The 23957-nt window shown below is 41.1% G+C and overlaps 1 long non-coding RNA gene across 1 annotated transcript in view; it reads right to left on the bottom strand.

Annotated features, from left to right (window-relative positions):
- The window catches only part of LOC111868693, a 391614-nt gene that overhangs the window by 111323 nt on the left and 256334 nt on the right, over positions 1–23957 (bottom strand). Inside the window, exon 4 of the long non-coding RNA XR_002843546.2 lies at positions 7079–7217. This is a non-coding gene — a long non-coding RNA (uncharacterized LOC111868693). The remainder of the gene's footprint in view (positions 1–7078; positions 7218–23957) is intronic.

Here is a 23957-nt window from a genome sequence, read left to right as displayed (position 1 = left end):
ATACGTATTACTGGATCATAAGTAAACTAGATGCAGAGAACTAAAAATTGTCCGTACAAAAGAATAAGAAAATGTTATATAAGCAGACTCGAACATTTTAGGAGAGAATATTTATGTATCACAAAAATATTTTACAAACATCGAACAAAAGGAAAGACTGGGAGCTCGATGAATGAAACCGACATGTTTTAATCCTTACGTAGTTAAATTTTACACATTCTTAAATGGAATGATTTTTAGAATTTTTCATGTTATAAACACTCTTATGATTGACGTCTGTAGTTGGAACAAACTGACGTATGTAGTCTATGATAATAATAGCAATAATTCAATTAAAGTCTTTGTGATTTATGAGCTGAGCCGAATAACCAGTGGCCAATTAGTCAATAAGAATATATAACAGCAATAAAACAAAAAACAAGGAAATAAAGAAGAAATAAGTTCTAGGAAAAACTAATTTTTTACTTTACTTTGATACAACATGGACCACGTGAAAAATGACGCGTCCAAAAATTTTTCTATTGTTGCGTGTGATTTGTTCTCTTGCAACGATAAGGGAGACACATACATATACACAGACAGAAAGGTTATCTCATAAGCCTCATTTTACTTTTTAAACGTAAGGAAATTAGGCTAACAAGTGACTCAATTAAAGTATTTTACATTTTAAGATAAGTTCATAAAAATACGTATCAATTTACAGAGTGCATTAGCAACAGACGCACATCCAGCTGAAAGACAATGACCAGAATAATAATAATTAAAACAAACGTAGCCCCCACAGGGATCTGACACCCGGAAAATAAAAATAACCGATCTGTTTAAAGAATGAATTGGTTGGCTATGAAGAATTAAATGATGTAGCCTTGTTCCTGCATTATATAGCCCCGTCAGTTTTGCTTTGTTCCTCCTCTTTCTGCACCAAGTGGATTTCGTACACAAAACGTAGACAAATACACTTCCTTTACTTTGATGCAGTTCTGAAGGCACTTGTTTCCTGTTGTCTTTTGTGGAGTCGTTCACAGTTTCAAAGCTTCGCTGTTTTATCTGTGTATGCTTTTAGCATAAAGGTACCTTTTGTCCATTTGGGTCGTTGCCTGACCCTTCTTGTATCATGGCATGTGACTAAAAGAATCTGCAGGTCTGGACTCCCAACTAGCAAACAAACCGTGGATTTTTAGGTTCTCAAAGAGGTAGGTTTTCTTTTAGCTCCTTGGAGTGGGGTGAGACTGAAGCCACTTGGCACGACGGCCACTAATTGGCCTATTGTACCATCACCGGATGATAGATGATGAATATGGAGCAGTTGGTGGAATGAAAATTGGCAGAGGAAACCGAAGTACTCGGAGAAAATCTGCCACCCATGCCACTTTGTCCATCACAAATCCCACATGACTTGATTTCGGCTCGAAACCGGTCCGCCGCGGTGGGAAGCCAGCGACTAACCGCCTGAGCTATGGTACGGCCTTTTCAAAGCCGTAACTATGAACAGTACAATCTTCAGGTTTATAGTGCCGTGTAGATAGAAGTTTAAAAACGCCTCCGTTTTCAGAGTCGAAGGGTAAACCAATCGAGACTGCCACCTGATTATTGTTGGCTTCAGTTTGGCTTACTCTTCTGCACTGAAGGTACAAGCTATATGTTCGCTCGAAACTTCGGCGACCTTCTACAGAACTGCACGACATTAGAACCCAAATGATGATACTTTCATGGCAAATGAATGTTACCATCCCCCATGATATGTCTAGCCGCAGCGCGTGTGTGGGATGCGCACCACAGAGCCAGAATCTCTTAAAGAGCATTAATTTAAATCAGTATTATAAAATTAAATATTGTCACGTGAGGGTGAGACTCTCGACGGGATTTTGGATTGGATACTGGGTTCTTAGATCACTTTAGCACTCAATTACAGCGCCATTGCTGATTGCAACATTTTACAAGTCTCTGCCAGCCAGCAGTGTCTCCACTAGTAGCTGCCTCGTGACGGCTTCTAACAATGGCTAGTCCTCTCTGAACGGTGGTTCCCTTCCAATTGCCTCTTTCCTTCACAGACTTCCGTATAGAACTGATGTAATCACTCCATTTGTCTTCCATACAACTCCTTTGCACCGAGGGAGTTGAAAACATCGTCTCTAACAAACTTCTATTGTTGCATGCTTAACCGTTTCAGAGGGAACGTGTTTACCGAGCCGTTGCCTAGAAACAAATATTTTTTTCAGAGCCATAATATTTTAAGCTCAGACTTACTAAGCTCTTACTTCCAAGAAAACACATCGCATCACTGCAGTCTTGCAGATACTTCCCAACGTTTCGGAGGAACCTGTAGGCATTACAGCATAAAATTACTGGGTTTTTGGACTTTTTCCAACGCCCGGTATTCTAGGGACTAGAAAACACGACGTTTCGGAAAATGGATGTGAGGGGGGAAGACACCTACTCAGTCGGCTCCCTTAGAAAGATCTAACCAGGTTTCAGATAATTAAATAGCTGTAGTGAAACTGACAGGGGTTGTCCAGTGATCGATGTTAGCTCTTTCTAAGGGTGTTTTCTGGTCTCTAGAATACAGGATGATGGAAAAAGTCCGAAAGCTCAGTAATTCTGAGTGTTATATACCATCGTCAAAAAACCCTTTAGAATCTATTACAGCACATATTTCGAAACAAAAGATTTATGCACATATTGGAGAGAATATTTGTCGAATATATTGATATTCATGTGTAAAGAGTTAGGTAAAATTTGATGCAGACACTTTGAAGTGAATTATTGTTCTGGAAAAGCGTCACTAACAATGAGAAGCCTCTACTTAAATAACAAGGGCACATGTATTCAAAGTTTCTGCGAGTATATGGTGCAGGGTGACCTACCCTAACCTAAAGCTGAGCATGCGGATTATCTTTATCCTTTGTTTCTACCCTCATCTTCCATGATTAACACGCTTTAACGTGTATACAGCTCATTAAACTGGTTGAAATTAGTTTCACCAGATTTCCTTGAGATTGCTTCTTCTTGTAATAATGAACTATGAATAGATAATATTGTGTGCTGCAACCATTTCATATTCCTGTTGTGGTTTGTTACGGGATTTTTGTTCGCCCCATCAAACTGAATTATAAGACATATTTTTCTCTTTTATCTGTGCAGTGTCTCATATGTAATGGTGCGGATACACGCACCGACGCACGCTTAGGGAGGGGGGGGGCTCTCTACCCCAAGCAACTGTCTCCACTGGTCCATGTTACAAGAGTAGACGGTTCTGTAGTGAAATTCTTATTAGAGGATAAAGGATAATAATATCCTCTGGGATATTTATACACGCGACGTCTTCATAAAGCCCACTCCACACTGCAGCATCGTTGCCATGTATTATTATCATTATTATTAGCCTATTTTTCTTGTTTTGAAAAAATAAGGGTATGTTGTGAATCACCCTCTATCAACTTTTGGATGCCTGAAACAATTGTTAGGAAACTTGCTTTCTACGTATCATGGCAACTGAGCCGATCTCAATGGTATATTTCATAAATCCTTATCATCAGTAAGTGTATTTTTATATGTATCACTCCCATAATTGTTAGGCAACGGTTCAGTTAAGCGCAACCTTTCATTCGATGCTAGGCAACGGCCCGGTAAATAAATTACAGCGGCAACGAATACGTCTAACAATAGAATAAATGTTTGAAGGACCATTTTGGATGCTGTCAGTGAAGTATTAAAGGAAAATATGCGATTAGTTCTTCTAGAACTTCTTGTAATTTAAATGTTTATATTTTCAAGTTTAGCTTCATGTAGTTTATAGCTGATGCACAAACTTGCTCATCAAGCTATGACTCACTTCGCCCAGTTTCAACTATACAGCTCATGACCGACGTAACGCAGGCGTCGTGTATGTGTGTGTGTGGGTTTGCTTCATGGCGCCTCAACGTCGACGGCTACATCTGGCTCTAGATTAGAACACACCTTTAAGAAGGCCCAAGGAAACCACGTAAGCTCGAAATTGAATGGAACATATCAACTTGTGGTCTAAGCTGATGTCTTATAGCTCTGTCTTTCTCTGCGCAACTAAGCATTAATCACCTGCCATGTCTTGGCTTTCAAGTACGACTGGAGAAAGAAAGCATACTGCGCTTCATGTGACGCGGGCCTTGCGAGGGAAGGAAATGCAGTTCCATATGACTTTGCCCACATAAGCCTGATACAACTGCAAAACGTGAAGCCGTTCTAAATGGCTTGCTCATCTTTACATATTAAACCCATAACATACTGAAGAGATTGGTGAACATTTTATACGCAAAATACGTTGCTACATTGCGGATTGAATTTCATGCTATAAACAATTTTATTAAGCATTTGATGTGTTATTTATGCTACGGCTCCAGTTTGATCGCGTTACGATGTGGGACTGGAGCTAAATAGCTTCTGTACCATATTTTATATGCATCTTCATACAAACATTCATAAGAACCGACATTTGTGAGCCAGTAGCAGAAAACTTTTGTGGCTATGTACGAGTTTCATCAAACTTTATTTATTTATTAGTTGATCCAAGTGATTTTCTGTGTCATGATAAAAAGAAAAATCGCGCATATCCACATTTGCGCACTCAACTCCGCCACATAAAATTCATAGTCTTTTCTCTGCAATCGTATTTTACTGAAGTTATTAGATATTATGTTTGGAAGAGCTTTATCTTCTGAGATGTAACGCCGTGTAGTCCTCTAAAAGTCAGCTAACGTTACGAAGCAATCAGACTCTGCTAGCTGACTGTTTCATGTTGGTTTACTGTTTCGCTTAAGTACTTTTCAACCCAGAAGAGAGAAGCAACATGTTCCTCAGAAATGTTACTTTACTATTAAAATTTTTTTTAATTCGCTTAGTGGGGAGTGGAGTCCAACTGGGTCCACTCGGCACGGCGGCCACTGATTGGCCTATTGTAGCTTGCCCCGGGTGATTATGATAATGGAGAATTTGATGGAATGAATGGCAGGGGAAACAGAAGTACTCGGAGAAAACCCGCCCCAGTGCCACTTCGTCCACCACAAATCCTACTTGACTAGACCCGGGATCGAACCCGGGCAGCCGCGGTGGGAAGCCAGCGACTATCCGCTTGAGCTGTGGCGCGGCCCTACTTGACTATTAGCAGACTGCATGGCGTTATATCCCAGAAGATAAAACTCTTCATAACTAACGCCGTGAAAATTTCAAATTCTATAAATGCTATTCTTTTCGGATACAATAAAAACAGAAGACGAGGTTTATGCTTCCTAAATCCCAAATTATATTAATCTGGGATTATTAATAACATGGTATAAATCTTGGCCAATTTAACTAAATAATTTTCAGTCACAAATCATTTCGATATATATATAACGGCGTCTTCAGTAACTAAACACGTTACAATATATATATATATAGCCACAATCAGGGATCCCTGTACAGTCGTCACCGATATAAGTTAGTAGTTCATGCTCCGTTATGAAATTCTGTTCTCGTTTCGTTTGTTACTATTATTTTCTAGGGACTATTTATGTTCATCACTACCGACCGAGCGACCGTCGCTTGTTGGCAAAGTTAGTGCCAACTTTAGCGGATAGAGGGTGTCGCGTTGTCAGCGCAATGGATTCACCACAGTCATTAATCTAGGTTTACTAGACAGGATCTCCAACATACAGTACACCTCAGTCATCAAGACCCTATTTCGCGTCACGAGAATAATGGCGCTAGAAGGGATTTCTTTCTTGCTTTTCTTCAGGCCAATCATATTTGCATAATTCATGATATTTAACGCAGCCAATTCTCAAAGTAGCAGTATCGACGGAAGGACTGTGTGAGAACATTCACGTTAATATGAAGCGTATGTTCTTTATGCCTTGAAAGGCATTCAGTCTCACTGCAACAGCCTCCTGAGATTAACAAAGCAACAAGCGGTTCAATTAGTGTAATTGGGAGAAACCAATTATCATGAAGCCGGTATCTGCAAGCAATTCAGTTTAATCAGAACTCCACTCACTTGAATCTGAAGCCAAGTTTTCGAGTACCGTTCACTTAACTCTACAGCATGTCTGCAATAGAGTTCATTACAAAGCTCACGTGTTTTCAAAGCAGCAGTTATCTGCTCTAATTGTCAGCATATTACGAATGCATTAACTTATGCGGAAATAACTGAAACTAATTGGTGGTAAATAACTGCAATACAAACGTTATCTTTTTTCTGAATATTTCAAGCGAAAGAACTCTTCGACGCCTACAGATAATATTGTGACGTGACCGCTGGAAGCCGGAATAGTAGAACCACAGCCAGACGTCCGTTGCTGAGCAACGGCTCGGAAATCACGTTCCCGTTACAATGAATATCAGCGAACGAATCATTACCGGCAAAAGCTGCTATACAGAAGATTCCCGTGGCAACCAACAGAATAAAGAGGGGACAATTAACTGTTCGACGTGGTGTTTTCTATGCGGTCCTCGTGGATATTATAAAAGGCAGTGGATTCGTGAATTCGAGTCGCAGAGATATGTCCGAGATTAGTGAGAAATTTTTCATAGAGGCAATCAGAAGAACTTCAATGTGTGGGCTGTTATAATCAACTGTAATTTTAAAGAAGCGCCCATAAACCCAATTATCAAATCCATAACCCACTATAATTCGACATGAAAACCCCTAATACGTGATAACATATATCGGATTATTTAATGACGCTCTGTTAAAGCCTAGACCAGCCCCTTCCTTCAAAGAAGAGGAGGACCCATTTCCAAAGACATATGAGGAACTGGAACGAAATAAATGTGATCAACGGGACCCACAACCATGAATAACTGTGCTGGCGAGGGCCAGCAACAAATTACTGCACTGCATTTCACACAGAACAAATACCGTTTAATAAAATGATGACAGTGATGAAGTGCAGGCGATGTCGAAGGTGATAACAGTGACGCAATTCTATCTACCACATCAGAATCTTCTTGAAGAAACTGAATGGGATAAATCACGAAGAGCCTTAGGCAGGATATGAGATTGTCAGGAAGAAATTCAAAGCCAGGATTTCTAGCATACGAAGAGACATTGCTAATCAATACATACCAACGTTCAGTGGTGCAGTTTCCTTCTGGAGCATGTGATCTGAGTAGGGTTGCCTCTGAAGGCAGTCCTCCTACGGAAGAGTGAAGCTGAATGCGAGATGTAGATACGTTCTCTGATCTTCTGGTCACGAGCTCTCAACCTGTAAACAAAAGAAGGACGACGCTACAGCAACTGATAGTTACATTATCGGTAAAAAATATCCGTTGTCACGGAACCCGAAGAGTTATTATCAATACAAAAACGTATTAATCTCTATTATGAGCCAGTTTAATCCACTTAATTTTTTAGCACACTATTTCTCAACAATACCACAGACCAGCAGCCAGTAAGCACAGACCAGTAAGGCTGACAACCTCACCACCATCTGTAAGCCGACTGTCTAGAATATGTGAGAGCCTCGAAGGCTCCAAAGCCTGTGGCAGCGATAGCTTTACCTTTTTTTTTTTAACTAAAGTCCTGTGTGCGTGAATTCAGGACTTGATTCTGTTGTCTGGTCGGTAGCAACAGGAAGTGAGGTTCCCAATGGAAAGCAGTGTAGCTGCTATAGAAAACAACATTTTATTTTTTTCAGAACTCCAAGTAACACTGGTCTGGCTCGTAAAACATAAAACTATCACATGATAGATAATATTGTTCATACGCTCACAGATAACAGTTGTCACTTTAAACCTGCCTTATACGTAAATGTTATGTTCCTAAATACAGTTCCTTGTTGAATAACGCGACGTCTGAACGTCCCCAATTTAATGGTAATATAATATATATAAATATATAATAAATATATATATACATAAATATATAGCCAGTCATAGCGGCGGCACGGCCTAAGGCATGAACTGTCTTCGCCAGCTCGAACACTGAGATGATGGGCTCGATTCCACTCGATGCATGGATGTCTGTGTGTGTTTGTGCTGTCCTGTGTATAAGTAGACTCCCTGCTACGGGCTGATCCCACGTCCAAGGAGTCCTACCGACTGTGTATAGGATTACGTAACTGAAAAAATGGCCAGGGCCCAACAAAGAGCCGTATAGCCATTGATGGATGGACGGATAAAATGAAATGAACATAAAAAAGAGAGAGAGAGCGAGGAAGTAATTACAAACAGACAGACTATACGATAGTACTCGTATATATGACAAGACAAGAAAAACCTGTGCTAAGCGCCTCTGTGTTAACTTTTATTTATCTATCTCGCATTCTCATGCAAAGATTCTGGCGTACTGCTGCATCGAAGATTACAATGACGTCACACGCCAGCATGCCGGGTGGAAGAGAACCCTCTTCCGAATTCCTTTTATCTCATATTAGCTCTTCATTTCCTAATTTTTTTTATAGTGACAGATTATAACTTGAACAAAATTTGCGCCTATGCTTTATACGTCAATACATCATTAATAAGTTTATTTAATAATTTTAGGATTTGAATACAGAATGACTGTCATTCTTTTTCATTTTCTCGAAATTAGCGGCCGTGGGTACTCGTTGCGCTACCCACGCTACATCCTCTATCGGCTAAAGTTGGTATTAACTTCGCCGACAAGTGGCGGTCGCTCGGTCGGTACAGTTCGCTTGCGGAATAAAGCCAGTTTGTTTGTTTTTTGTTTTACTAGAAATCACTGGATACTTGACTAACATTTTAACATTGCAACTTCATTAAATAAAGACGATAAGTTTAATTCACCTCCTCTTCCTTGTCAAATAGTGCATTAAAAATGTGACCGTATTACATGGAACATGTTTGATCTCCCAGTTGTAGCCCATAAGTCCTGCGTGGATAGCTAAGCAGCTTGAAGACATGCAAAAGAAGGGAACATAACGCGAGGAGAGTGGTGTGCTATCTGGGAACAGGAAGAAAGGCTTTCAACCCTCCCCCAACATCCTCCCATTCATGTGCACTTATGAAGGGGTGGATACAACATCTGGAAGGAAAGAAAACTAACCCTCGAGATACCAGCAAAACGACCCTCATCCCTTCGAAACTCACCCTTCTTAAGACAGAGTAAAGAAAAAACTCTAAACTAAACATCCCTTCGTTTTGTCATTTAGTTAGGAAGTTCATGGCACGCACCTCCTCCACCCCCATCCCTCTTTTATTATTACGAATATGAAGTAGATTAAAAGTCTTCTCCAACCCCCCTGCGCTGAGAGGGGTTGAAAAACCTAGACATAATTTTAAAATCCACTATGTTCTTAATATTTTGGGCCAAGCAAGCAATGAACAGGGTCTGATTACAAGTTTTACATTATGAAAGATTGAATTACAGCTTGTAATAATAATAATAATAATAAACGGAACCCTTCGCGTGTATCGTGGACTTTTCTTCAGAACACAGTAGCCAGGAAACTTCAAAATCAGTTAGAACATAAATTACATTTTATTTCAAGAACTCTTCTTAATGGAAAATATGAAATTATGTTTTCAGACCACATGATCCAGATTTCAAAGCCACAAAATTAAACAATATAAATATTTCTATGGGTTTTTTGTTACTACGACGGCTAGTTTGTGTAAAACTTGATGACCCCTCATAACATGAGAATCATAATTATGTTGTAGAGTTTGTACATATCAATTCGCATGGTGGAACGTCTTGCGCGTGTTACGGACAAATAACCTAAGCCAAGCATCGTCTCATCCTAGACGCTGATTTATAGACAAAATCTGTAATTTATTAATTTTATTTCTTTCGTATGTTGTCCAGATATACTACACAGTTCACAGATGTTATATATAGAATTTATTGACGAGTTTAGATGTAAAGCAAACGTGTGGTTTACGTACTACAGGAAATCCAGTCTATCCTTAGACAGACGACCAGGTAGAAATTTGTTCGTCTACGCCTGTGCATCGCTGGCCGCCAAACCGTCGGTCCGTCACTCATGTTGCTGACCACTATAGCGCTGATATTTAATATCTTCAGTTATCCTTGAGCCGGTCTAGAAAACCAAATTTAACGGCCGTGGGCATTCGTTGCGCTGACTACGTGACACCCTCTATCCCCTAAAGTTGGTACTAATTTCGTCGACAAGCGGCGGTCGCTCGGTCGGTATAGTTCGCTTGCGGACTAAAGCCACGGATTTTGATTTAGTTTGTAATAATATAGAGATACGTAAAATATAATTCTCACTGTCGTGAATTATAGCGTTCAAAATGAAATACCGTATTGAAAAGAAATTATTCATATGCGACAACTTCGTTCATCCAACTACAGGGCACAAATGATGCAGAAAATTTCATAGAACTATCCTGCCAGTGCCAAGCCTTGTGAGGTAACGATTCACAATAACGCAACACAATTAAGTTCTGCGGGGACTGTGCCCGACAAGACGAAGTCAGAAAAAGACAAAGACTGAAGAAAAACTTGATGAGACCTGAAGACATTCACCAAGAACAATATTTCGGAGCAGAAATCTTCTCCGTAGATTATCTTCATGCAAGAGGCAAATGTGGAATATTTATCTTTCCCATCTGTAAATCTGTCCCTGTGCTTAACTTATTAAGCACTGTATCATAAAGATATATGGGGGAGCGGAGGTATAGCTCCAATCTTCTCCTCGGCACTAGATGGAGGTGAGTGGTCAGTTTCAGCCCCAGCCACTTTACTCCACAGGGAAATCGCTCCTAGCATTAATTGGATAGGAGGCTGAGTGTGCCAGAGCGCCAGTCCGGATGCTGTAGAGAAAAGAAAAATCTCTTGCCTCTGCCGGGAATCAAACCTCGGCCGTCGATCCTGTAGTCCATCGCTATACCGACTGAGCAATGCAGACTTTATATCTACTTTACATCAGGGGTTTGTAGGATGTAAAAATTATTTTTTTTAACTTCGCATTGTGGGGGGTGGAGTCCAGCTGGGTCCACTCGGCACGGCAGCCACTGGTTGGCCTATTGTAGCCTGCCCCGGGTGATTATGATGATGGAGAATTTGGTGAAATGAAGATTGGCAGGGGAAACCGAAGTACTCGGAGAAAACCCGTCCCAGCGCCACTTTGTCCACCACAAATCCCAAATGAACAGACTCGGGGTAGAACCTGGGCCGGAGTGATGGGCAGCCAGGGACTAACAGCTTGAGCTATGGCGCGGCCACTTGTAAGATCTAACTTACAGATGTACGGCAGAGTAGTGGCTCCAACCGCTGTCGTTATGCACGCTTTATCTATATAATATTGAATAAGACACCGTATCTCTGCACTTTTACTGGAAAAGATCACTAGTAATGCAAACAATCCCACAGGTTATCACACTTGACCATGGATTAGTTTGTAGACGAAAATACGTGATTAGAACGTAAACAGCAGACTTCAGACGAAGAACTATGGTTACATATTATTGCAGGGAGGAAGAAAACGGCTGACTCAAAGCGTTACAAACACAGAACGGAAGAATTATTGTTACAGGTGCATATTTGAAGAAGGCCAGTTGAATTTTAAACAAAGAAAATTGAAATTATATGTAATAAATCAGATCTATAATAAAAACATGGAATCAATTTTGTATCCACTCGGCGCATGTGAAACAATAGAGGGTCTGATGCCGCTGGGTGTCTGTATTAACCTCAACGAATCAGATAACCAATAATGGATATATCGGTAACAGCAGTTGTGTGGCATTGGGCAGTCCACATAGCGACGGAGGATTCGTCAGTAAATGATAAACGACTTTGAATAACAGGGTGTATACTATTTATATCCTGAACCTTATGCTGCATAGGTCGTCTGAATAGTGTTAGTTGTGTTTTGTTCGTGTACGGGTTTCAGAAGCAGATAGCGGAGCGAATTGGCCGAAGCGGCAACGTTTTGATTTGTAACCGGGATATATTCCTTTCGAATCTCTGCCGAAACAACAAATATTCAGTAGTTCTTTGTGGTTTTCGTCACTTCTTCCAGGCAACTGAAAGAGCAGTGTCCAAAGAAAAAGCCTGAACCGATTTCCAATTCGTTATTCAAGGGATGATTTTTGTATACACGAATCGCAATTCGGCCTTCCGCGTGTGGAAGAACTGGATTACGGTTTTACAGTTGAGGACGATCGTAATTACGTAACGGAATACAAGCTCAGACGTGGAAACAATTTCGTAAAACATATTAACAGATGGGTTTAATATAATTAGGAGTAGAATTGAATTTCAATTTGGCTGAAGTGTCGTAATAATTCTTCCAACTTAGATAAGCAAGAGAAATTTGGAAGAACAGCGAAATTCTAGGCAAATTTCAGGATACTGTAAGTTGAGTGTAGGGAAACTTGTGTTACGCCAACTAGAAAACTGAACAACAGTTAAAAGACATTTGAATTAATTCCTCTAAATAATTTCAGTTGAAGTAGAACTACAGAGATATTGACGCCTTTCGGCACGGTAAACAAATATAAAGAAACGTATTCCCGTCTTGCACTCGTACGTGCTGGTCACACGCAACATACACGGGCCAAGACAGAAACAATACGAACCCCCTTGCCTATAGCGTTACAACTAGGAGAGGTTCTAGCCAGAAGATAGGGTAGCAAATGACAAGGAAGACCTCCCTCCCTTTCCATCCTAACCTCCTACCAATGCTTCACTTTGTATCCGCGAACGGAATGGAGTTTAATTGCCCAGGGGAAATTCCGAGAGTCGCGTATTCCGGAGTGCAACTCGAGAGAAGGTGAGCAGTTTTCCGGTTAAGATGTGCGCAGTACTGTTAAAATAGGTCTCTGTTACCTGTGTTTCGAATTCAGAGTCATAACTAGAATTCATGAAGCTAGTAGACGTTGTCAACATGACGGGAACGGTTCACTGCAATGTTATTGTAACGCACTGCAATATAACGTAAGGCTTCTTCCTATTTCCTATCTTTATTCCATCTATGGTTCTAAGCTCTTCTCCTAGTATAATTAGAATCATCAAGTAGAGGAGAATGAGATGGGTAGGGCATGTAGCACGAATAGGGAAGACGAGGAATGTATATAGGATATTGGTGGAAAAGCCAGAAGGAAAGAGACCAATGGAAAGACCAAGGCGTAGGTGGGTGGACAATATTAGAATGAATCTTAGAGAGATAGGATGGGATGGAATGGATTGGATTGAACTGGCTCAGGATAGGAACTAGTGGAGCCTCGGACAGGAGATCAGCCCGTCGCAAGGCCGCTACCTACATACAAAACAACACAAACAGTGAATAAACGCACACAGACAGCCATGCCTCGAGTGGGATTCCAACCCAGAGTTCGAGGGAGCGAAGACGGTTCATGCACTAAACCAATGTTTCTCAACCGCCGGGCCGCGGCCCAGTAGTGGGACCTTGACTTACAGAAAAAAGAATTTACCGGGCCGCGGTCGGACAAAGGTTGAAAAGCACTGCCCTAGACCGCGCGGCAACTGTGATCGGAATCAGCTGTCTACCAGTAAGCAATAATCAGATCTAAAAGGACACTCTGGGTTTCAGTTGACTCCAAATATCATCCCCGAGTGTACGCAACATTAGCGTATAAGACAAAGGAAATAAGGCGCAAAGTTTCATACTGAGATAAAGATAATGTTTCAGCCTCAACCGATATAAAGACGATTCACTGAGCAGGATATACAAGATGCATAGGGGAAAGAAACTGTACACATCAAATGGTTGTGAAAACCCCAAGGGTCAATTACAAATCACATTAAAGACCTAGATGTGGGTAAGAGAGATAACTGGATGTTACAAGAATGAGTTATGAAGGTTGTAGCTCTATAAGTTATCATTTTAAATAATTTAACACCAACTACTGGTGGGTAAGGTAAGCAGAACGTATAGCATGCATGAAGGAAAGGAGAAGTATGTACAGAATCTTCGGCGAAAATTGTCAAGAGGAAAATACCCTTGAAATACATGGAAATGCATGGAATAATATTAAAACGAGTTCATGCTGTTTAAGGGCATAACCCTTGTTTATTGTGGGGATCTTATGAAACACATTGCCGGTCACAGTAGCCGCGGGGTCTTAAGACATGAATTGTCTTCCCTCGCTGGGACGCTGGGATCGTGGATTCGAATCCCACTCAGTGCATGGATTTTTAGTGTGTGTGTAGGCGTTTATTCCGTGTTTGTGTTGTCCTGTGTTTAGGTACAAGCCTTGCAACGGGTTGATCACTCGTCCAAGGAGTCTTGCCGTTGTGAAAAATGATTATGGAACTGAATAAGATGCCTGGACAATGAGCGGGCTGGAGCAGCCACTGTAACAACAACAACACAAACATATTCATATATTCCGCTGAGTAAATGTAGAATTTCCAAATATATTACAGCAGTTGGCGTACATATTCGTACGTGCAGAAGAGGTCTTTAAATGTTTATAATTAATTTTAAAGACTTTGAGGATCCGAAATAGAATGACTCACGATAGGATCCATGGCGGACATTTGTGAATATGTTAATGAACATATGAGTTGGATAAAAAAAGTGTCCTTGAACTTAACTAATTAAGCATTAAACCGTATAGTTTTGTGTGGGAGTGGATGTATAGATCCATTTATTCTTGGGTAAAGATGAGGAATTTATTGACCACCTGAGCAAAAATGAACGTTTTCAAGACAGACCCTGTACTATGATGTTAGTGCCACTTCCATTGGCTGATTGTGTAAACTGTGTAGCGAAATATGAAACGGCGAAATTCCATGATCAGGAATTCAATAATAGCTTGTCCGTTTCCATTGTACTGTGAAACCATTCACTAGGAATTCGGTTGAGAATATTGATTGCAATAATGATTTCGCTGCAGGCCTGAACAGCATTACCCTCGATATATTATATCCCAGAATTGCTCATCAACACATGGTGATTCAGCGTCCATCCATTCTGTGCCCGTCTCTACGTCATCAAGAGCTTCCTCGTTTGAATTGAAGGCTGAATATTATACTCCTTGATGAATACATACACAAGTGCGAGCGTGCGTGCGTGCATACTCAATGAATGGTCAATTGATTTTAGTTACAATTTGACTGTTCGTAGTTTTGATTAAAAGCAAGGCGACACAATAATAATAATAATAATAATAAAGGTAAGAGGTAAAATTATCCCTATGCTTAACTAATTAAGCACTACTCCATGAAGGCGTATACGGAAGTGGATGTATAGATCCACGTTTTCTTGACCTAGGCACTAGCTGGGGTGAGCGGTCAGCTTTACGCTTCGGCCGCTTTACCGGCGGGGAAAAAGCCCCCGGTACCCATTGGATAGGAGGATGAGCGGAGCCCAGAATCGGTGTGGACAACGTGGAGAAAATTCTTGACCCCACCGGGACTCGAACTCCGACACCTCGGTCAAGCCCGTAGTCAGTACCTATACTGAATGTGCCCTCCTGGTCCCTCAATAATAATAANTTCAATTCAATTCGTTATTATTTGTAATATAATACAATATAATATAATAATAATAATGATAATAATTAAAACCGCTACTTTATGAAGAGCCGGGATAGCGTGTGACTGGATATGGGCTGGGCGACCGAAGGGTCGGAGTTTGTGTCCCGTTTATGGTCAAGGATGTTCCCTTCTCCACGTCATCCAGGCCCAACCTCCTATCCAATGGGCACCGGGAGTTCTATCCTCAGGGTTAAACCGGCCGGGATGTGAAGTTGACCATTCATCTCCAACTAGTTCCGATGTCAAGAAAACGTGGGTCCATATATCCGCTCCCAAGTACGCCTTCATGGAGTAGTGTTTATTAGTTAAGCACAAGGACAACTTTACTTTTACCACTTCTTTATAGAACAGTGTTCCGAAATTGTGTACCCCGGAACCACAGGATTCCGCAAATAAATCCCAATAGAATAAAAATTGATAATTTAAAAATTATTATTATTATTATTATTAACTTTATTTAAAACAATTTTAACTTTGAGGCTTGTTTAGGTTAGAGGTGTCACTTTCAAAAGAAGAAATTCATAAATTAAAATGTACTTCCTTCTCAGAGAAAAACACTTTTTTAAGGTGTGTAATTCGTCAGCTGATTCCCTTTACCACCATATATTCGTGCGAAAATGGAAACAAAAACGAAATACACAAATATGTTAAATGGGGTGCCACATTTGAGACTGAACTTTCCAATATGAAGCCAAATATATAAGCAATTTTAAGAAATTAAATTAAAAAAAAAAGGGGAAAAAAAAGAGAAACCACTATTCTCATTGAAAATTGGACATGGTACTTAGAGGTGATGAGACGAGCATGTGGCTAGGATTGACATAAAATGAATGCATGCTGAATTCTGGTTGGGAAATATTCTGAAAAACGTTAACTTGGAAAACCAAGCAGGTGATGAGGCGACGGAAACGGTTCTGGATCGCTTTCTATAGCGGGACTTGATGCTGGCGGTGTTGAATTTTCCTATTCTGCTACCACAGTGTTAATTAGCCACAATTCTAAGAAATACCGTCTTATGAAGAAAAGATGGCGTCCTACAGATCGCAAGCTGAAAGATTTCTTTAACAGAATACTTAACTTTGGTTCTCATTTCATCAGACATTCCTGGGAAGCCCTTACACAAGCAACTTGCTATTCGTATCGCGTTGTGCAGTGTAAGACTTTAGAACCGACAAAGGGACCAAATCATGGGGCAACTCTACCAAAGCAAACTGCATAGAATCCAATCTGAATGCTCAATTAAATACTCCGCTTTGAAGTGGAACACTGAAACCAGTCCAAGAGAAGCGACTGCAGACTGAACAAGGAACATGATCCAATCATGACGTGCTTTAACTTTAATCGTGTTAATTTTCCGAGCGGCTGTTCAGTTCGGATATTCTGCAATCGTGCCTCAGAAAATAACTGCACACGTTAGCAAGTTATTCGGTCACAAGAAATGAAAGCCTTCAATAGATTTATATTTCTGAAACACGGAATTTCTTACATGTTATTTTTAGTTTACTAAATCTATCGTTTCGTTCCAACGGTACGTACACAGTAATGTCTGATTATTGCGAGATACAGGATTGTGTTTTACAGTACATTAATTTTAACAATGCGCCCACGTATAAACAAGGCTAAGCCTACCTATTTTGTCGTTATGAACGTCTTTTAGCAGGACAGAATTGGCAGTAGTTAAGAAAAGACCAGAACATGCAACAAAAGTTTGTTATTCTATCGTTATGTTAGGTTACTGTAACAGATTTGATCAACGCGTTGCCAGGCGACAGCTCTGCAAACACGAATAGAGGAAACAACAGAAGGGAGAATGTGTTTTCTATGCGGTCTGTGCCGAGCAAAAGCACGGAGTGCGCCGTGAACCGGCCAACAAAATTAAGAACTTCACTGTACTATGCCAGTAACAAATGCTCTCCAACGGGACAGGAATTCATGTGTCGCAGTAGCAAGTTTAGTGTTTTCTACATCCTTATCATTATTATCAATAACGGCAAAGCATTAAGCAATTAAATCTGTTCCGACTACCTGCTTACAATTAGCTCTTCTAACGCTTTATAGGTCTTCATCTGTTTCGCGTTTGTCTGTTTTTGGTCAAGAAATTTAATCTGAATGGACTTCAGCTCTGGTCCGTAATTATTCTGCCGGAATGATTTTGTGCACATTTCAGAGACTTGCTATAGAGGCTTCAATAAGGCTATGAATCATAACAAAACAAAAACAAAACAACAAACTCAGTGGCCAGTAGTCCGCAAGCGAACTAAACCGACCGAGTGACCGCCGCTTGTCGGCGAAGTTAGTGCCAACTTTTGCGGATAGAGGGTGTCGCGTTGTCAGCGCAACGAATCCCCACGGCCGTTAATCTCGGTTTCCTTGAAATAGCTTCTCAGTTATCCCCATGAGACTGAGTGGACCCCGTTCCAGACCCACCACTTCTTAGAAAATCTGGTAGCGCCGGGAATCGAACACGGGACATCTAGATCTGTAGCCAGGAACTCTGACCACTAGACCATATGAATCATAATGCCTAAGAAAATAATTTGTTTCCAAATTATAAAACTGAGAAACAATTACACGTATGTTGATCAACTGACAATCGCAACCAAAAGAATAAATAATTCTGTGAGGAATGTTGTGTGTTTACAGGCGGTTTGTTTGAGGCATCACAACGGAAACGTTGGTACCACTGTTGAGCAGAGTGTCAAGCCCAAGCAGACGCTGTATTGTATTGCCGGGCTCAGTGTCGGTATTCCGTCACGGTCTCCCCGATTAGCAACACCCGATCTCCTTTCTATGATAAGGACAAGCAAGGTTCAACTTGGGGGATCTCTTTTACCTGCCACATCCATTTGCAAGATGGCAGAAACGTAAATCTGAAGACAATACAGAAGTAGCGATCCGGAGTCCCCCCATACAAATGCTTGCTTCTTCTGTGATAATCAGTCATGCGATGCCCACATCAATGGTCGCGTCCAAATCTCCGAAATACCGCTTTTAAAATGTGTTTCGAATGAATAGAGGTGTATGCGGATGGTTACAAATGTATTGAATAAGCATACTGAACAGCCGACAAGGGGCAGACATCCACAGTTGTAGGTCTGACATGGGACAAACCTTTAATATAAATCACTGGCATAAACTGTTGAGTAGTTTGTCCGCAATTAGCTATTTATGACGTGGAAGCTGCTTTGTTACAGAAATCTAAAATACAAACAAAGTTAAAAAGGAAACAGGTGGGGAGTATATCTCGCGTGAAAGAAATAATAAATGCTTACAGAATCTTATTCGGAAAATCTGATATGAAGATACCACATCGGAGACCTAGGCATAGATGGATGGTAATATTAAAATATAGAAAATGTAAACCTATCCATGTAATAGTCCGTGAAGGGACAATTGTTTTGCGAGACGTCGAGGCTCCCACATTTTCTAGACAGTCGGTTGATAGATCGCGGTGGTGTTGTCAGCTTTACGCCCCGGCCACGCTTTAGACAGTGAGGCGATCTCCTAAGCCACCTAACAAAATTCATTTTGGAGGGGGGATAAACAGACAACACCAAGGTGATCACATAAGCTACATAAGTCTAAAAGTTTAAGGGGGATACACAGACAGAGGGACACAAGTGAATACACAGACAGCAAGGTGATCTTATAAGCTTCATAAGTCTAAAAATTTAGGGAGGTTACAGAGACAGAGAGACACAAGTGGATGCACAGATAACAAGGTGATCTCATAAGCCTCCTTTTATTTTTCGAAATAAGTAAAATAGGATAGAAACGAAAAACTGGTTTTTAAAGGGAAATATGCGGTTTGAAGAAAAATTGCAACAGAAGACAAAACTCTCGAACAGGTCAGTCACTTAAATTTCCTAGGATATGACTAAAAATTCCTGGAGGAGATTCACATAGACATTAAGACATAAAGATTCCAAAACATGTGTGGCACTATTAGACGAATGCTTATCGGAAAAAACCAGCAATAACACACAAATACAATTTGACCACGTGATGGCCTCTCTTATGTTGCTATGTGGAAGTGATGACTTGGTAATAAGAAAACATTAGAACAGCAGAAATAATAGTTCTAAGATCTGTAAAGGGGAAGGGGGCACGCGGTAGCGTAGTTGCTTGAGGCAGTATGCTACAAGCCTGAAGGTCGCGGGTTCAAGTCCCGATGAGGTCATTGGATTTTTTTCAATTGACCTAATCCTTCCAGCCGCAATATGGCCCTGGGGTCCACTCAGCCTCCAATAGAAATGAGTACCAGGAATTAATTAAATAATTTTCCTGGGGAGTAAAGCGCGGCCGGCGCGTAAGGCTGACAACCTTACCGCCATATTTGAGCCGACTGTCTAGATCAGCCGTGTCAAATGTGCGGCCCCCATAGCCACAAAGTGCGGCCCCTCAACTTTTAGAGCTAATTGATATTAATATCATTGTTAAAATTTTAGTAGAAATATTTTTTGTAAAGACAATTTTCCAACAGACCAGAAGACAAGAAGTCTCACGCAGACATAAATTAGCAGGCTGCAGGAAATTCAATGTTTTGCTATTTCTAACATAATTTCTTGCGTAATCTCTCTTTTTACATATTAAAAAGCTGTTTGATACTTGTCAAAAATGGCATTCTCTTGCTTTTTAAAACTGTAAGATATGTGACTTTAGGTAATTATATTGAAATTATTCCTAAATAATAAATATAATTAAATTTCCTTGTATAAAAATCTAATGTATATTTCCATTTTGAAGTGCGGCCCTGGACTATTATTTATAGGGCTGATGTGGCCCTCTGTACAAGTTGAGTTTGACATGCCTGGTCTAGATAATGTGGGACCCTCAACGTCTCACAACCCTATGGGCCTCCACGGCCTGTTACAGGGATAGCTTTACTTTTACTTTACTTTAAGATCTGTAAAGGGATGCACAAAATTGGTTAAAATTATGAATGAAGATGCCAGGAATCAGTGAATCACAGAAGAAGACACAAACAAGACTAGCTTAAGCAAAAAAGACAAGTCCCTTTGGTATAAAGTCGAAGGAAGAAGAGATCCTAGTAGACCATACAGAATGTGGAATTCACAGAAGTTGGAACAGGTCATCGGCCTAATCCTTGAATTGGAGGAGGAGAAGAAGATGAATAAAAATTAGTTTCGAGGGACTGTTCCTTGTATAATAGATTTCGCTGTTCCCGGAATGGATCACGTAAAGGAACAATTAAAATCGATGATTTAAGAAAGAGAGTTTTAGAGAGGCGTACGAGACCTAAAAAAGGAAGAGTCCAGATCTGCTTCATGGTTTGCTTCGCGACAGAACGTGAGCGCAATGAAATGGTTAAACGTAGGCGCTCAAAAAATATTTGACGTTGTGGTGGCCTTCAGTGTCATGCTACTCCCCTCAAGTCTCATGAACTCGAAACGATTCGTCCAGAAGTTACTTGAGCGCAAACGCGGAGAGCATGGATCCCCATGGAACACGGATTTCCCTTCCAGACATTATCAAAATAACTAAAGCACACCAAATCTGATATTGAAAATTATAACCTAAAATAATTCTTTGGTTAGTATTTGGGTTATAGACCGCATCTCTGGTCTAGTGGTCAGAGTTCCTGGCTGCAGATCCAGAGGTCTGTATTCGATTCCCGGGGCTACCAGATTTTCTGAGAAATGGTGGGTCTAGAACGGGGCTCACTCAGCCTCCTGAGGATAATTGAGGAGCTACTTCAAGTAAATAGCGGCTCCGGCCTAGAAAACCGAAATTAACGGCCGTGGCGATTTGTTACGCTTACCACGCGACACCCTATATCCGGTTAAGTTGGCAATAACTTCGCCGACAAGCGCCAGTCGCTCGGCCGATATAGTTTGCTTGCGGAATAAAGCCACGGAGTTTGTCTTTTGTTTGGTATTTGTGTTATATGAAAATAAACGAAATGACAGTGATAACATATATATCTGAGTTTAAACACCACGATATAAGAGGGGAATTGAGTGTATTTGACTGCCTGGGTAGATAGATGTGGTGACTACACGCTCCTGTCTCTTAACCCCCGGGTGAAAGACAGAGGTAACTACTCAACAGAAGGCCTATAGTAGTGGGGGGGGGCACCGGAATATAAATGTGATGGAGAAGTCAATTCCTAAAATCCAAACCTTGTTGTTCAGCCGAGATAAAGGCGTTAATGACTGAGTTATCTTGGAATGCACTTGTAACTCAATATGTGCTGCTGATTATCGTCCCTGAAACATCTGGTAACACACACTGGTGTATTGTTTGGGCTCCGATTTCAAACACAAAAACTATGAGTTCTGAATCTATATAAATAAAAATGCTTTATGGGCAAGGATCAACAGAAACCGACACAGAAAATATGAAAGCGAGTGACGAGTGGAAAATTTAACGTTATGAATGGCAGAAGAATTACTGTCCATCCAAACTTTCAAAAGTAAAGAAGGTCTCCGAACCTGAATCCATTTAGTTGTAATCATATAAGTTTTAGGGGCACGCGGTAGCGTAGTTCGTTGAGGGTCTATGCTACAAGCCTGAAGGTCGCGGGTTCATGTCTCGATGAGGTCATTGGATTTTTTTTCCCACAGACCTAATCCTTCCAGCCGCACTATGGCCCTGGGCTCGACTCAGCCTCTAACAGAAATGAGTATCAGGAATTAATTAAATCATTTTCCTAGGGAGTAAAGCGCGGCCGGCGCGTAAGGCTGACAACCTTACCGCCATCTTTGAGCCGATTTTCTAGATAATGTGGGACCCTCAACGTCTCACAACCCCACGGGCCTTCACGGCCTGTCACAGGGATAGCTTTACTTACTTTACTTTACTTTACATATAAGTTTTATAGGAGCCAGGATAGCTCAGTCGGTATAGGAACCGGCTACAGGCTGGACGACCGAGAGGTCGGGGTTCGAGTTCCGGTAGGGTGAAGAATTTTCTCTTCTCCAAGTTGTCCAGACCGGCTCTGGGGTCCATCCAACCTCCTATCCAATGGGTACCGGGCTTTTTCCCCGGGGGGTAAAGCGACCGGGCCGTGACGCTGACCACTCGCTTCTAGCTAGTGCCGAGGTCAAGAAAATATAGATCTATAGATCCACTCACCCATACGCCTTCATGGCGTAGTGCTTAATTGTTTAACCACAGGGAGTTTACCTTACCGCATAAATTTTATTCTCGAGTGTCCTCGTTATAAAACCCCTTGGCACTGAGAGCGTAGAAAACACCGTCTTCAATATTTCCTCCTATTCAGAGTGTTGATTGACTGCCGCAGAGGCATGTTTACCGCGCCGATATGTAGCAACGACCACAGCGCGGACCACAGAAAACACCGCTTCCAACAGTTCCTCTATTGTTGTATCCCAACCGTTTACGTGGGAACCTGTCTGTTTGTGTGAAGGCGTTACCTAGCAACAGCCGCATATATCTGTTCATTAAAAATCCGTTACCCAGTAGCGAAGGTTGTTTCAGAACCGTTCGCTAGCAATGGCTGTTTCTCTGGCTACACATTTCTTGCTTTGAGCAAATATGCCACAATACAAACACTGACGCTAAATTTAAATTACTTGTAAGAGACGTTTGATCGATACACGCCAAAAGGGATACTGTCTGTTGTCAAGATTCAATAGAAATACGACTGCGGCACGCCGTCTAACGCTATTGGGTCACTCATTTATATTGTGACGCGACGCCTGAAAGCCTCAATCTCCCAACACGTGGGCGCAGCTTCGTGTTGCAGTTTCCTAAGTGGGGAGATTGCGGCTTTCAGGCGTCGCGTCACAATATAAATGAGTGACGAAATAACTTTCCAATAGCGAAACAGAACCCTTCGAGAAGGTGTCTTCTAGACCGTCCGACTGTCGAATATAACAGACCGAGAAGTGGAAAAGTGAAGACAGAATACGAAAGCACATGGAAGCTGGAAGAACCAGATTACGAGAGAACTTCAGAAGACCAAAGGTGCAAGATGCAGACAACCGTGAGGGATTCGGTATCCAGAAGGAGTCGAATGTGTGAATTATTATAACCGAGTGTAATTATGTTAGTGACATCAGATAAACTCAATCATCAAATCCAGAATCCACAATTATTAGTCACGAGTCCCCCCCTACACGTGACAGTATTAACTGACTGCTTTTGGATCTACAGATCTCCCCTCCGAGCGGATCATCAAAGACATACTGGTACCAATCAGGAGCAGTCTTTCCGTGACAATACTAAGGAATTCTATTCATCCAGCTTTTAGTGACTCATTCATATTTCAGTGTTTAAGATAACTTCGTGGCCATGCCAAATACATTTCCAGCCGTTGCCCTCTCGCTGGTTTCTATTGAATAACCCTGTATATTTTATCTCCCGGGCTCATGTAATATTTGCTATGAAAACAAGTTCTATAGCATGAATATAGGTCAGACCGCTGCAATATATTTGTTGTATCCTATTAGTAAGGTCTGGATATTTCTATCTGGTACAGGAGAGTTGGTCTCGCCTCATTTCACTAGGGCTGTAAATATGT

The sequence above is a fragment of the Cryptotermes secundus genome, unplaced genomic scaffold (genome assembly GCF_002891405.2).
Source record: "Cryptotermes secundus unplaced genomic scaffold, Csec_1.0 scaffold1184, whole genome shotgun sequence".
Taxonomy (NCBI): Eukaryota; Metazoa; Arthropoda; class Insecta; order Blattodea; family Kalotermitidae; genus Cryptotermes; species Cryptotermes secundus.
The sequence above is the reverse complement of the archived record's forward strand: the minus strand, read 5'-3'. Positions and strand labels throughout refer to the sequence as shown.